Source organism: Armigeres subalbatus, chromosome 3 (assembly GCF_024139115.2).
Source record: "Armigeres subalbatus isolate Guangzhou_Male chromosome 3, GZ_Asu_2, whole genome shotgun sequence".
Taxonomy (NCBI): Eukaryota; Metazoa; Arthropoda; class Insecta; order Diptera; family Culicidae; genus Armigeres; species Armigeres subalbatus.
The window spans coordinates 197,252,801-197,264,566 of record NC_085141.1 but is presented as its reverse complement, the minus strand read 5'-3'; the positions used below and the strand labels follow the sequence as shown (position 1 = coordinate 197,264,566).

The 11,766-nt window shown below is 38.8% G+C and overlaps 1 protein-coding gene across 1 annotated transcript in view; it reads left to right on the top strand.

Moving 5' to 3' along the window:
* The window catches only part of LOC134224931 (muscle M-line assembly protein unc-89-like), a 37,553-nt gene that overhangs the window by 16,346 nt on the left and 9,441 nt on the right, over nucleotides 1-11,766 (top strand). The gene's annotated exons all lie outside the window — the stretch shown is intronic.

Below are 11,766 nucleotides of genomic sequence, written 5' to 3'. Positions count from 1 at the left end.
CAATCAAAACATGTTTTAGAACAACTTAATCATAGTGATTGTTCAACCTGGGTCATTCTTCACCACTGTCAAGACAGGGGCCTTATTTGAGGGACCCCCTCCTCCCCTCATTCCGCTTTTTTACGATTTCAACGGATAGATTGATATTTTCAATTCGTCGGTTTGAAAATGCTTTATGTCGGTTTAAGAATGGTGTACACAATCGGTTATTCCCTGGATAGTTGTTTTTAAAACGATTCTCCTTTATTTCCCTGCTATCCACATTTCCACGATTATTTTAGGATCATTCTTTTGAAAAGGCATTTCCCACTCCGCAGCAAACCATCCACCAGTGTTGGATCTTCTTGGGGATTCAACACCGTTTGACCACCATGAGGGGCCCCTCTTGAGGACTGCTAGAATACAGTCAAAGCAGTCACCAACGACGCAGCGGAGAACAACGTCGGATATATGGGACGAAGTCGACGGAACGATTGGTTCGACGAAGAGTGCAGACAGATTCTGGAGGAGAAGAACGCAGCGCGGGCGGTCGCGCTGCAGCAAGGTACACGGCAGAACGTGGAACGTTATAGACGGAAACGGAGACAGCAGACCCGCGTTTTTCAGAAGAAGAAACGCCGCCTGGAAGAAGCGGAGTGCGAGGAGATGGAACAGCTGTGCCGTTCTTAAGAAACACGCAAGTTCTATCAGAAGCTCAACGCATCCCGAAAAGGGTTCGTACCGCGAGCCGAAATGTGCAGGGATAAGGATGGGAGCATCTTGACGGACGAGCGTGTGGTGATCGAAAGGTGGAAACAGCGCTACGAGGAACATCTGAATGGCGCTGAGAGTACGGGCAGTGAAAGTCAGGGCAGCGGAGGAGATGACTACGTCAGTTCAGCGGACGATGAAAGCCAACTAGCCCCCTCCTTGAGGGAAGTTAAGGATGCCATCCAACAGCTAAAGACCAATAAAGCAGCTGGCAAGGATGGTATCGGAGCTGAGCTCATCAAGATGGGCCCGGAAAAGCTGGCCACTTGCCTGCACAAACTGATATTCAGAATCTGGGAAACCGAACAGCTACCGGAGGAGTGGAAGGAAGGGGTTATATGCCCCATCTACAAGAAAGGCGACAAACTGGAGTGTGAGAACTTTCGAGCGATCACCATCCTTAATGCCGCCTACAAAGTGATATCCCAGATCATCTTCCGTCGTCTGTCACCATTAGTGAATGAGTTCGTGGGAAGTTATCAGCGGCTTCGTTGATGGCCGCTCGACAACGGACCAGACCTTTACTGTACGGCAAATCCTTCAAAAATGCCGTGTATACCAGGTCCCAACGCACCATCTGGTCGTTGATTACAAGGCGGCATACGACAGTATAGACCGCGTAGAGCTATGGAAAATTATGGACGAGAACAGCTTTCCTGGGAAGCTTACCAGACTGATCAAAGCAACGGTGGATGGTGTGCAAAACTGTGTGAAGAGTGTTCGGGCGAACACTCCAGTTCGTTCAGATCACGCCGAGGACTAAGACAAGGTGATGGAATTTCGTGCCTGTTGTTCAACATTGCGCTAGAAGGTGTCATGCGGAGAGCCGGGTGTAACAACCGGGGTACGATTTTCAACATATCCAGTGAATTTATTTGTTTCGCGGATGACATGGACATTGTCGGCCGAACATTTGCAAAGGTGGCAGAACTGTACACCCGCCTGAAACGTGAAGACTGGTGGTGAATGCGTCAAAGACAAAGTACATGCTTGTAGGCGGAACCGAGCGCGACAGGGCCCGCCTGGGAAGCAGTGCACTATGGTCCAGGATTCAGATTTACGCGGAAAGATGCATTTTACGCCAAAACTATATTTTTTAGAAAAAAACTGTTGTTCTACAAAATTGTTCGAAATAGTAAGGCCATCATTATGGTTCTACCAAAAAATAGGGTGGCCCATCATATAAAAAAAATAGAAAATATTTTTTTATTTCTCAGAATATTGACATGTTATGTTCTACAAAGTTGTAGCGCAGCTTATTCCAATCAATTTTGCTAAAAAAACTTTTTCTGTAGCTCTTAAGTTGGCTGATTTAGAGCAATTTTACCTAATTGGATTAGGGTGTACCTAAAAAAAACTGTATTTTTGATCTACTTTTTTTGTTTTACATTTCTCGAAAAAGTCGTCTTCAGGTGACTTTTAGAGCTCAAAAAAATGCAACTTTTGATGGGTAAATACGCTCAATATCTTTTTCCGATCAAAAGTTATAATCGTTTTTCTGTCAAAATTACATTTTTTTCATAAGTTGATATCTCCGGTTAGGGCAGACCAAAAAAATATATTCACACGGCATCTGAAAGAGAAATTAATATTCTTTATTATGTCAAAAAATTAAGGATATGTTATTTTTTTATCTTAAGTTTCACCAATTTTACTAAAATCATGTTTTTTCAAATAAATTGATATAACTCGAGAACGGAAGAAGATACAGACGATATTCTTATGGCAAAACACGCGTTTTAAAAAGCCTCAAAAGTTTTCAGAAGGTAACATCCGTGAGAAATGAAAAATGAAATGAGCAGATCATAAATATTCTTTTTTGAGGGACACCCTAATCCTGGTAAGTAAAATTACTCTAAACAAGTGAGCTTGAGAGCTACATAAAAAGTTTATATAGCAAAGTTGATGGGAAAAAGCTGCGCTACAACTTTGTAGAACATTTTATGTCAATTTTCCGTAAAGTAAAAAAAATAAAATTTCACATTTTTATAAAATGGCCCACCCTATTTTTCAGTAACTTTATAATAAAGGCCCAAGTATCCAGAACAACTTTGTAGAACAAATTTTGTTTCTTAAAAGTATGCTTCAGACCGAAAATGCATCTTTTCTCGTAAATCTTGCAATACGATGATAATGATAAAATTTATAAAAAGTGTTTAAGCTGTAGATTTTTTATTTTCCATTTCTCACGAATGTCATCTTCTGAAGACTTTTGGGGCTTTTCAAAACGCGTGTTTTGCTATAAGAATATCGTCTGTATCTTCTTCCGTTGTCGAGTTATATTAATTTATTTGAAAAAACATGATTTTAGTAAAATTGATAAAACTTGAGATAAAAAAATAACATATCCCCAATTTTTTGACATAATAAAGAATATTAATTTCTCTTTCAAATGCTGTGTGAATATATTTTTTTGGTCTGCCCTAACCGGAGATATCAACTTATGAAAAAAATGTAATTTTGACAGAAAAACGATTATAACTTTTGATCGGAAAAAGATATTGAGCGTATTTACCCATCAAAAGTTGCATTTTTTTGAGCTCTAAAAGTCACCTGAAGACGACTTTTTCGAGAAATGTAAAACAAAAAAAGTAGATCAAAAATACAGTTTTTTGAGGTACACCCTAATCTAATTAGGTAAAATTGCTCTAAATCAGCCAACTTAAGAGCTACAGAAAAAGTTTTTTTAGCAAAATTGATTGGAATAAGCTGCGCTACAACTTTGTAGAACATAACATGTCAATATTTAGAGAAGTAAAAAAAATATTTTATATTTTATTTTTATATGATGGGCCACCCTATTTTTTGGTAGAACCATAATGATGGCCTTACTATTTCGAACAATTTTGTAGAACAACAGTTTTTTCTAAAAAATATAGTTTTGGCGTAAAATGCATCTTTCCGCGTAAATCTGAATCCTGGACCATAGTGCAGTGTTACGATAGACGGGGATACCTTCGAGGTGGTCGATGAATTCGTCTACCTCGGATCCTTGCTAACGGCTGATAACAATGTTAGTCGTGAAATACGAAGGCACATCATCTGTGGAAGTCGGGCCTACGGGCTCCAGAAGAAACTGCGATCAAACAAGATTCGCCACCGCACCTAATGTGTCATATCTTCTTCTTCTTCTTCTTATTGGCATTACATCCCCACACTGGGACAGAGCCGCCTCGCAGCTTAGTGTTCACTTAAGCACTTCCACAGTTATCAACTGCGAGGTTTCTAAGCCAAGTTACCATTTTTGCATTCGTATATCATGAGGCTAACACGATGATACTTTTATGCCCAGGGAAGTCGAGACAATTTCCAAGCCGAAAATTGCCTAGACCGGGACCGGGAATCGAACCCAGCCACCCTCAGCATGGTCTTGCTTTGTAGCCGCGCGTCTTACCGCACGGCTAAGGAGGGCCCCATATATGTGTCATATACCAGACGTAAATAAGACCGGTTGTCCTCTACGGATATGAAACATGGACAATGCTCGAGGAGGACTTGCAAGCACTCGGAGTATTCAAGAGACGGGTGCTTAGGACCATCTTTGGCGGTGTGCAAGAAGACGGTGTGTGGCGGCGAAGAATGAACCACGAGCTCGCCCAACTCTACGGCGAACCCAGTATCCAGAAGGTAGCTAAAACCGGAAGGGTACGATGGGCGGGCATGTTGCAGCCGGACAGCAACCCTGCAAAGATGGTGTTCGATTGTTGATTCAGTGTTACATGTTTGACTAAATAAATGAAATGAAACCGTAATCAATCCGATAATGACGATGATTTTATTCAAATCTGCACTAATACTAATAAAGTTTTGAATTAAATTCAATATTTTGGGGCTATTTGCCGACTTACCTCCATCATTGCATATTCATTACATTTTCATATAAATTTTTCACTCATCCAAATTAAAAATTACTGAGGAATTGCTGGAAAAACGCTGAAAACTGCTTTTTTCCTAGGCCGACATTCCCATTTTTATCGAACGCATACTAACTCCGAACGTTCGGAGCAAACAGATACACACGCACTTGTTTTTCACTTGAACTTTTCCCACTGCTTCCTTGATTTTATCACTCCTAAAACATATTCATTACTTAAGTTTCACATTTTTCTTCAATATTGACTACTAATTAAATCACTTCACGTCCAAAAACTGTCGAAAACTGCTTTCCAAAAATCGAAGTGAGACAAATTTGACGACCGTATTGTGAATGCAATAAATTGCGGAAGACTCAAATTCACTAGCGCAATAAGTGAAATCTCGCTTAACTTTTCAAAAGGACCTAAGTAACATTTTTTCATGAATTAATTTGAATAGCGCAATCAACAGAAAAACATGAAAGCTTTTGATTGCAGTACAGTACTCAGCAGTACTCAAATTAATTCATGAAAAAAATGTTACTTAGGTCCTTTTGAAAAGTTAAGCGAGAAATGGTTTACCAATTACCCAGAAATAAATATTTAAACATGTTATGTAAGCTTCTGTTACATTCCAAGTGGTGTATAATTTTTTTTAAACCGATAAATACCCATATATTTGATACACCGTGAACAGTCTGGCAACATTATGCATCAGCTGGCATATTTTCAACACCCCATTTCCACCCACCCCAGTTGTAAACAAAATTTATTTATCGCGTACCAATTGCATCACTATTACAAACAAGCGATCATTAATTTTCAAAACATTGTGATGGAGTCTTGAGCCTTAATGCATAGTAACATGATGTCCCGCCAGTTATCGCACACAGCCAGGTCCCCTTTTATCAGGACCTTCACTAAGACGTCCTGCTTGGGCAGGTGTCGAAACTTGAAGAATTTGTTCGAAATGCTCGAACCAACGTTTCTGCTGATCAGTTGGGTCGGTGAATGATGAACCGATTGTGTCCGGTTCAATAGTGGGCTTCGTGGCCGTGCGGTTAGCGACGTCAATCGTCTAGACGCATGTGCAATGGAGTGTGGGTTCGATTGTCGCCCCGGTAAGGAGGACACTTTTCGTGATCGAAGAATTCTCTACCGATCCACTGGGTGTTATATGTCCTGTCCGTTGTCTAGGTGTTAAGTGTTCAGTCTGTACGACCTCAGGTCGAAGACGGTGTTCCTGTCTTTTTTTAAATATATAGTCAGGGAATCAATTTTTTTGGAATGCGCATGCAAAACAAGCAACAAAAGAGAACCAACGACAAAGCTTTGTTTTTGTCAGAGATAATAATGACAAAGATCCGAAAAATCTTGTCAACAACAAAAAAGAAGACAATCTTGTTGCTAACGTTTCATCCCGTTATTTTGCATTATTTCTAGAGAAAATTTCGGTTTTATACTATCATAGTTTCTGCTTTTATGGAGATATTCGAGAATCGAACAATGATTACAAAATTAGCATCGTATTTTCGGAAATATCAGAGCATGCAAGGCAAATGATTCTTGTCATATTGTGTTCAGGTTCTGATAAAGGTTTGTCGCTAGGTGCGTTTGTCAGTAACAAACACTGTTGATGACAAAGAGTATATTGTTAGGCGTTGCTCGAGTATTGATTCCCTGTATATAATTGTGGAAATGTGAAGAGAACACTAACAGGGTTTCGACTCAAATTTGAAAATAAATTTCCCTGACTTTCCAGTAATTTCACTATAAATTCCAGGTATGATTTTTTTTTTCAAATTCTTAAGCATATGAAAATCCCTGCATGTTTAAATCCTTGAAGACCAAACGAGTTCCTGAATTATTGGAAGCCTATTCACTTGTGGAAGCAGAACATTAAGGTTTTGTTATAAATGGTAGGTAATTCTGTTCGTTCACAAAGATTCTAGTAAATGCGCAGAGCTCCCGAAATTGGCTCCAAATAATGTTATAAACTTTCTGGTGCCCTCATCAACCTTCGGGAATTCTCACGGTTTCTTTAGAATCGCAATAAACCTCCAAGGCTACTTTTTCAAATCGTTGAAGTTTTCATATTCTTTCTGGAAATTTATGTGAAATCTTGTACCTATCTTATCTTTTGACAAGACTTTGGAACTCTTTTCAAACAATCGTGGGAGCTTCTAGAAATCCTTAAAACTCCGCTAAAAAATGCTTACGGATTTGCTGGTATTATCGGGAACGCCAAAAAACCTTCTCTGAAGTATACTTACGGAATAAGAATGCTTATTCACTTTCTGTGGTGTGTATGGATTTCTGATAATCGTCACTTACTGCTTGCAATCTCACACAAATCCATTCAGCACTTACAATAAGTCCCGGACAACATTATAACCACTGCAATACTTTAAATATTTTGGTTTGAATATGCTCAGGTACTTCTGAGAAGAGGTGGCACAACTAGCCTCAAATGCTAGGAAGAGCTACATCTATTCCATTTATTTTATCGAGTTTTAGATATTTGCCAAAACTTCCAAAGTGGATCAATCGTTTTGGAATTACAGCATTGTTATATTTTTACAGAAAGTTCAATTACTATCAACTCGATGTTAGACTTTTTCAACAACTACAACAAGCGATGAAACTTCATAAGAAATATCTTATGGAATTTTTTGAAGAACTCGTGGAAAAATGTTTGAAGATTCCTTGGCATATTTTTTGTATGAATCCCTCCACAAATACATTATAATTTGAGTAAATAACATTCAGTCTATTAAGTTTTTTTTAAGTAGAATTTTTCAAAAAAAAAAACTACTGAACATTTTTTATTTTTCAGTTAGAACTTTGAAGTAATTTGGAAAATTTAGAGAGAAGTAATAATTATCTTTAGAAGATATTCAGTATTCTGTTTTTAAACGATTTTTTTTCGCTGGTAATTTTGATCGTGCGACTTCAATTTGCCACCAAAGTCTTTGCAACATGTTTAAAAAAATTCTAAATAATTCAATGAAAAATCACATGGTTATTATTATGCGTTAAAGTTAGATATTTAGGATGAATGGAAAATTGAGAAAATGTAAATCGTGTTAAAACAGAATCCAGTGTATCTCACTGAAGTAATCTCTGGACAAAATTCTCAAACATCAGCTATTTCCTGATAAAATTATTTTGTAAACATCGAAAGTAACGTTTAGTGATGAACTTATTTTATACATACAAAATCACTCTAATAAATCTACAAAAAATCAAAGCAGCGAATTTAATACTGAAACATTGCCGGTTTTAAATAATGTTTTTGGATTAAAAAAATGTAAATAGGCAATGTTTAGAGATAAACATAGCCATCTGTTAACATGACTACAATTTCGTTTGAGTAAATATGCAAATAGTCGCAGTTTGAAAAGTTCACAACAAATATCGCACGGTTGCAAATATAATTGAACGTAGCATTGTCTTTGTCTTCTGTAGATAATACAAACATTGTTGAAAAATTTTGAAGAATTATTTTGAAACCGTTTGGTTGATGTGATCTTCTTGATTCTGTCAATTTATATCAAATTACATGCTTAAATTTTCTAAAGAGAGCATCTATGATTGTGGAGTATTGAGTAACGTTTTACCATCGCCACCTATTTACATGCGGTAGACCATATTATGCTTTTATCCACTATCATTCTCTCAACATGCTCAATAATTTGACCACCAAAGTGCCAATGTCTTTATAAGCCCATCATCAAATGGAAGTTCATGAAATGGTTTTTAAACATTATCTACAGAATCTTGTTTGTGGCACTTTCAATCGTAGTATTCGACGTTTCCTTGAAATAAGCCTTCAAATATCAAGTTTTTGGTAGTAGGTTGAAATTTTTTGATGATTGTTTGTTGAACGGTTCTGAACTATGGCCCATTTAGGCCTTTCGATTTAGTTTCGATTGCTTCAACTAGATAATTTTCATACATTTATTCGATAAATTTACATCAAAAGATAACAAATTCATTGTGATATATCGTATTTCCTACAATCACATCAACATAATTACATTACGAATAACTCTCTCGATTGATGATTAAATATTTGACCGAACTTTTAGAACTTCTTCTGTTTGATGAGAACATGACTTGCAAGCCACTAATGAGAAACTGCAAAATAATTTAAAAATTAAATTCATGTGATTTTTCAAATTTAAATAATACATTATAAAGGGGGACTTTTCATAAAAGTTATTTGGATCAGGCCTGAACAGTGACCATTTGAGTAACTTCTGTTATTGATCTAAAATATATCAATAGAGGCAAATTAGATTACCATGAGGAACATGGAATATGCCCGAAGTAGACTTTTAGTCTAGAGACTGCCAACGGTCAAACGAAAAAAAAATATGCTTCACAGCTTGATTTTTTTTTAAATTAATATGAATTTTTAATAGGGGAACAGACGGCTTTGGCAGGTTTTGTTCTATTATTGGCAGGGGGCTTTTGTCGACCAAATTTTATGAAATTTGGCCTCAATATTCTTTGATATGCAAAGAATGTTTAGGTCAAATTTGAGCATAATCAGTCATAAAAAAAACCCTGACAATAATAGAACAAAACCTGCCAAAGCCGTCATTCCCCCTATTACAGTTTTGTGATTTTTTTCCTCACCTCAATCAAAATTCCCTGACTTTCCCTGACATTCCAGGTCCAAATTGAAATTCCCTGACTTTCCCTGACTTTCCAGGTTTTTCCAGGTAGTCGACACCCTGACTAAGTTGAAATGCAGAAACATTTCAAATAAAACATGTTCAGACACCACCTGCACGAGGTAAAAGTTGACCTGATCAAACCATGGCTTCGGTTGATTCAATTGGATAAATATGCAATCAGTCTAAACACACGCGACGCGACAATGGCGATGCGATTCTATCGCTTGGCAACTGCGATTCTGTCGCTGTTGCTGTAGAAGCGTAAATGGACATTACCTGCAGTGACCTAACGATAGAATCACGGCGACTAGTTGTCGCCGTCGCGGAGATGAAATCGCTTAGGTCTAATACCGTATGCCAGACGACGAATATCCAGGTAACGATGTTAAGGTCCCCCCTAACACACGCGAAGCGACAATCACGACGCGATTCTATCTCTTTGCGACTGCGATTCTGTCGCCGTTGGTATATAAGCGTAAAAGAAACAGCCTGCAGCGATCCAACGATAGAGTCGCGGCGACTAGTTGTCGCCGTCGCGGTGATGAAATCGCTTAGGTCTGTTGGAGCCTTTAGAAACGTCGCTAGAAACGTCGCACCCTTACCCTCATGTTTTTACCCACGAAATACTCCAGGAGTATACCAAACGGCATCATCCCGAAAATTACATATAAGCTGCACCTTACAATGTGGTGCCATATGATGTTCATTCATTTATTCAGTTTACATCTAAACAGATAACACTGAATCAACAATTTGACGCCACAATACACGGTTCGAGGCCGCATCTTTCCATCCTCGAATGCACCCTACGCTCGCCAAGTCGTTTTGCACCTGGTCTGCCCACCTTGCTCGCTGTGTTCCACGCTGTCTCGTACCTGGCGGATCAGAAGCGAACACCATCTTTGCAGGGTTGCTATCCGGTATTCTTGCAACATGCGCTGCCCATCGTACTTTTGCGGCTTTCGTTACCTTCCAGATACTGGGCTCGCTCGTGGAGGGCCCTCCTTAGCCGTGCGGTAAGACGCGCGGCTACGAAGCAAGACCATGCTGAGGGTGGCAGGGTTCGATTCCCGGTGCCGGTCTAGGCAATTTTCGGATTGGAAATTGTCTCGACTTCCCTGGGCATAAAAGTATCATCGTGCTAGCCTCATGATATACGAATGCAAAAATGGTAACTTGGCTTAGAAACCTCGCAGTTGATAACTGTGGAAGTGCTTAAGTGAACACTAAGCTGCGAGGCGGCTCTGTCCCAGTGTGGGGATGTAATGCCAATAAGAAAAAGAAGAAGAAGATATGACACATTTGGTGCGGTGGCGAATCTTGTTTGACCGCAGTTTCTTCTGGAGCCCGTAGTAGGCCCGACTTCCACAGATGATGCGTCTTTCACGACTAACATTGTTATCAGCCGTTCCCGTGTATCGTAACACTGCTTCCCAGGCGGGCCCTGTCGCACTCGGTTCCGCCCACAAGCATGTACTTTGTCTTCGATGCATTCACCACCAGTCCAACTTTTGTTGATTCGCGTTTCAGGCGGGTGTACAGTTCTGCCACCTTTGCAAGTGTTCGGTCGACAATGTCTATGTCATCCGCGAAACAAATAATTTGATAATTGGATCTGTTAAAAATCGTGCCCGGCTGTTACACACGGCTCTCCGCATGACACCTTCTAGCGCAATGTTGAACAACAGGCACGAAAGTCCATCACCTTGTCTCACACCCAAGGCGATTTGAACGAACTGGAGTGTTCGCCCGAAATCTTTACACAGTTTTGCACATCACCATCGTTGCTTTGCTCAGTCTGGTAAGCTTCCCAGGGAAGCTGTTCTAGTCCATAATTGCCTTATGATGTTACAATCTTTTAAACAAACTTATTAAAATAAACAATTAAAGCACAACAAACAAACAAATTAAATAGTCGACGTTCTATCTTGCCTTTTGGCAAAGGTTGCTGTTTTCATAGCTGACGTTTTGTCTAGGATCCCGATCCTTTTTGGGCATTTCGAATCAATTTTAGAACAACATTAAAAAGGGCGTAACATCCAAAATTTATACCTTCTGATTCTTCATCTACATATAAAGCTATATAAGTGGAAAAAGATTCAAAAGGAATAATTTTTGTCTGTTACGCCCTTCTCAAATGTTGGTCTAGAATAAGTGTCATTTGGCATCAATGATTCGATGTCTCTGTCCGGAGCCCTTAATAATTCATACATTGTATTGCCTACTTCAAAGGCTTTTCTAATTGAGTCTAATGCGATGATAAATGCGTTTTGAAATCTTTAAAATTGTGTCTACTTGAATCAGAGATGATTTAAAACAACGCAGATGGTTTTGATCGTGAATATAAGATTAAAAGCAAATTCAGATATTGTCGCAAAGTCAAGGACCAAAAGATCAACATGCCATATAACATTTTTAAACGAAGCATCATTTGTACATACACCCCTATTCTTGTTTACGGACGAATGAAACTTTCG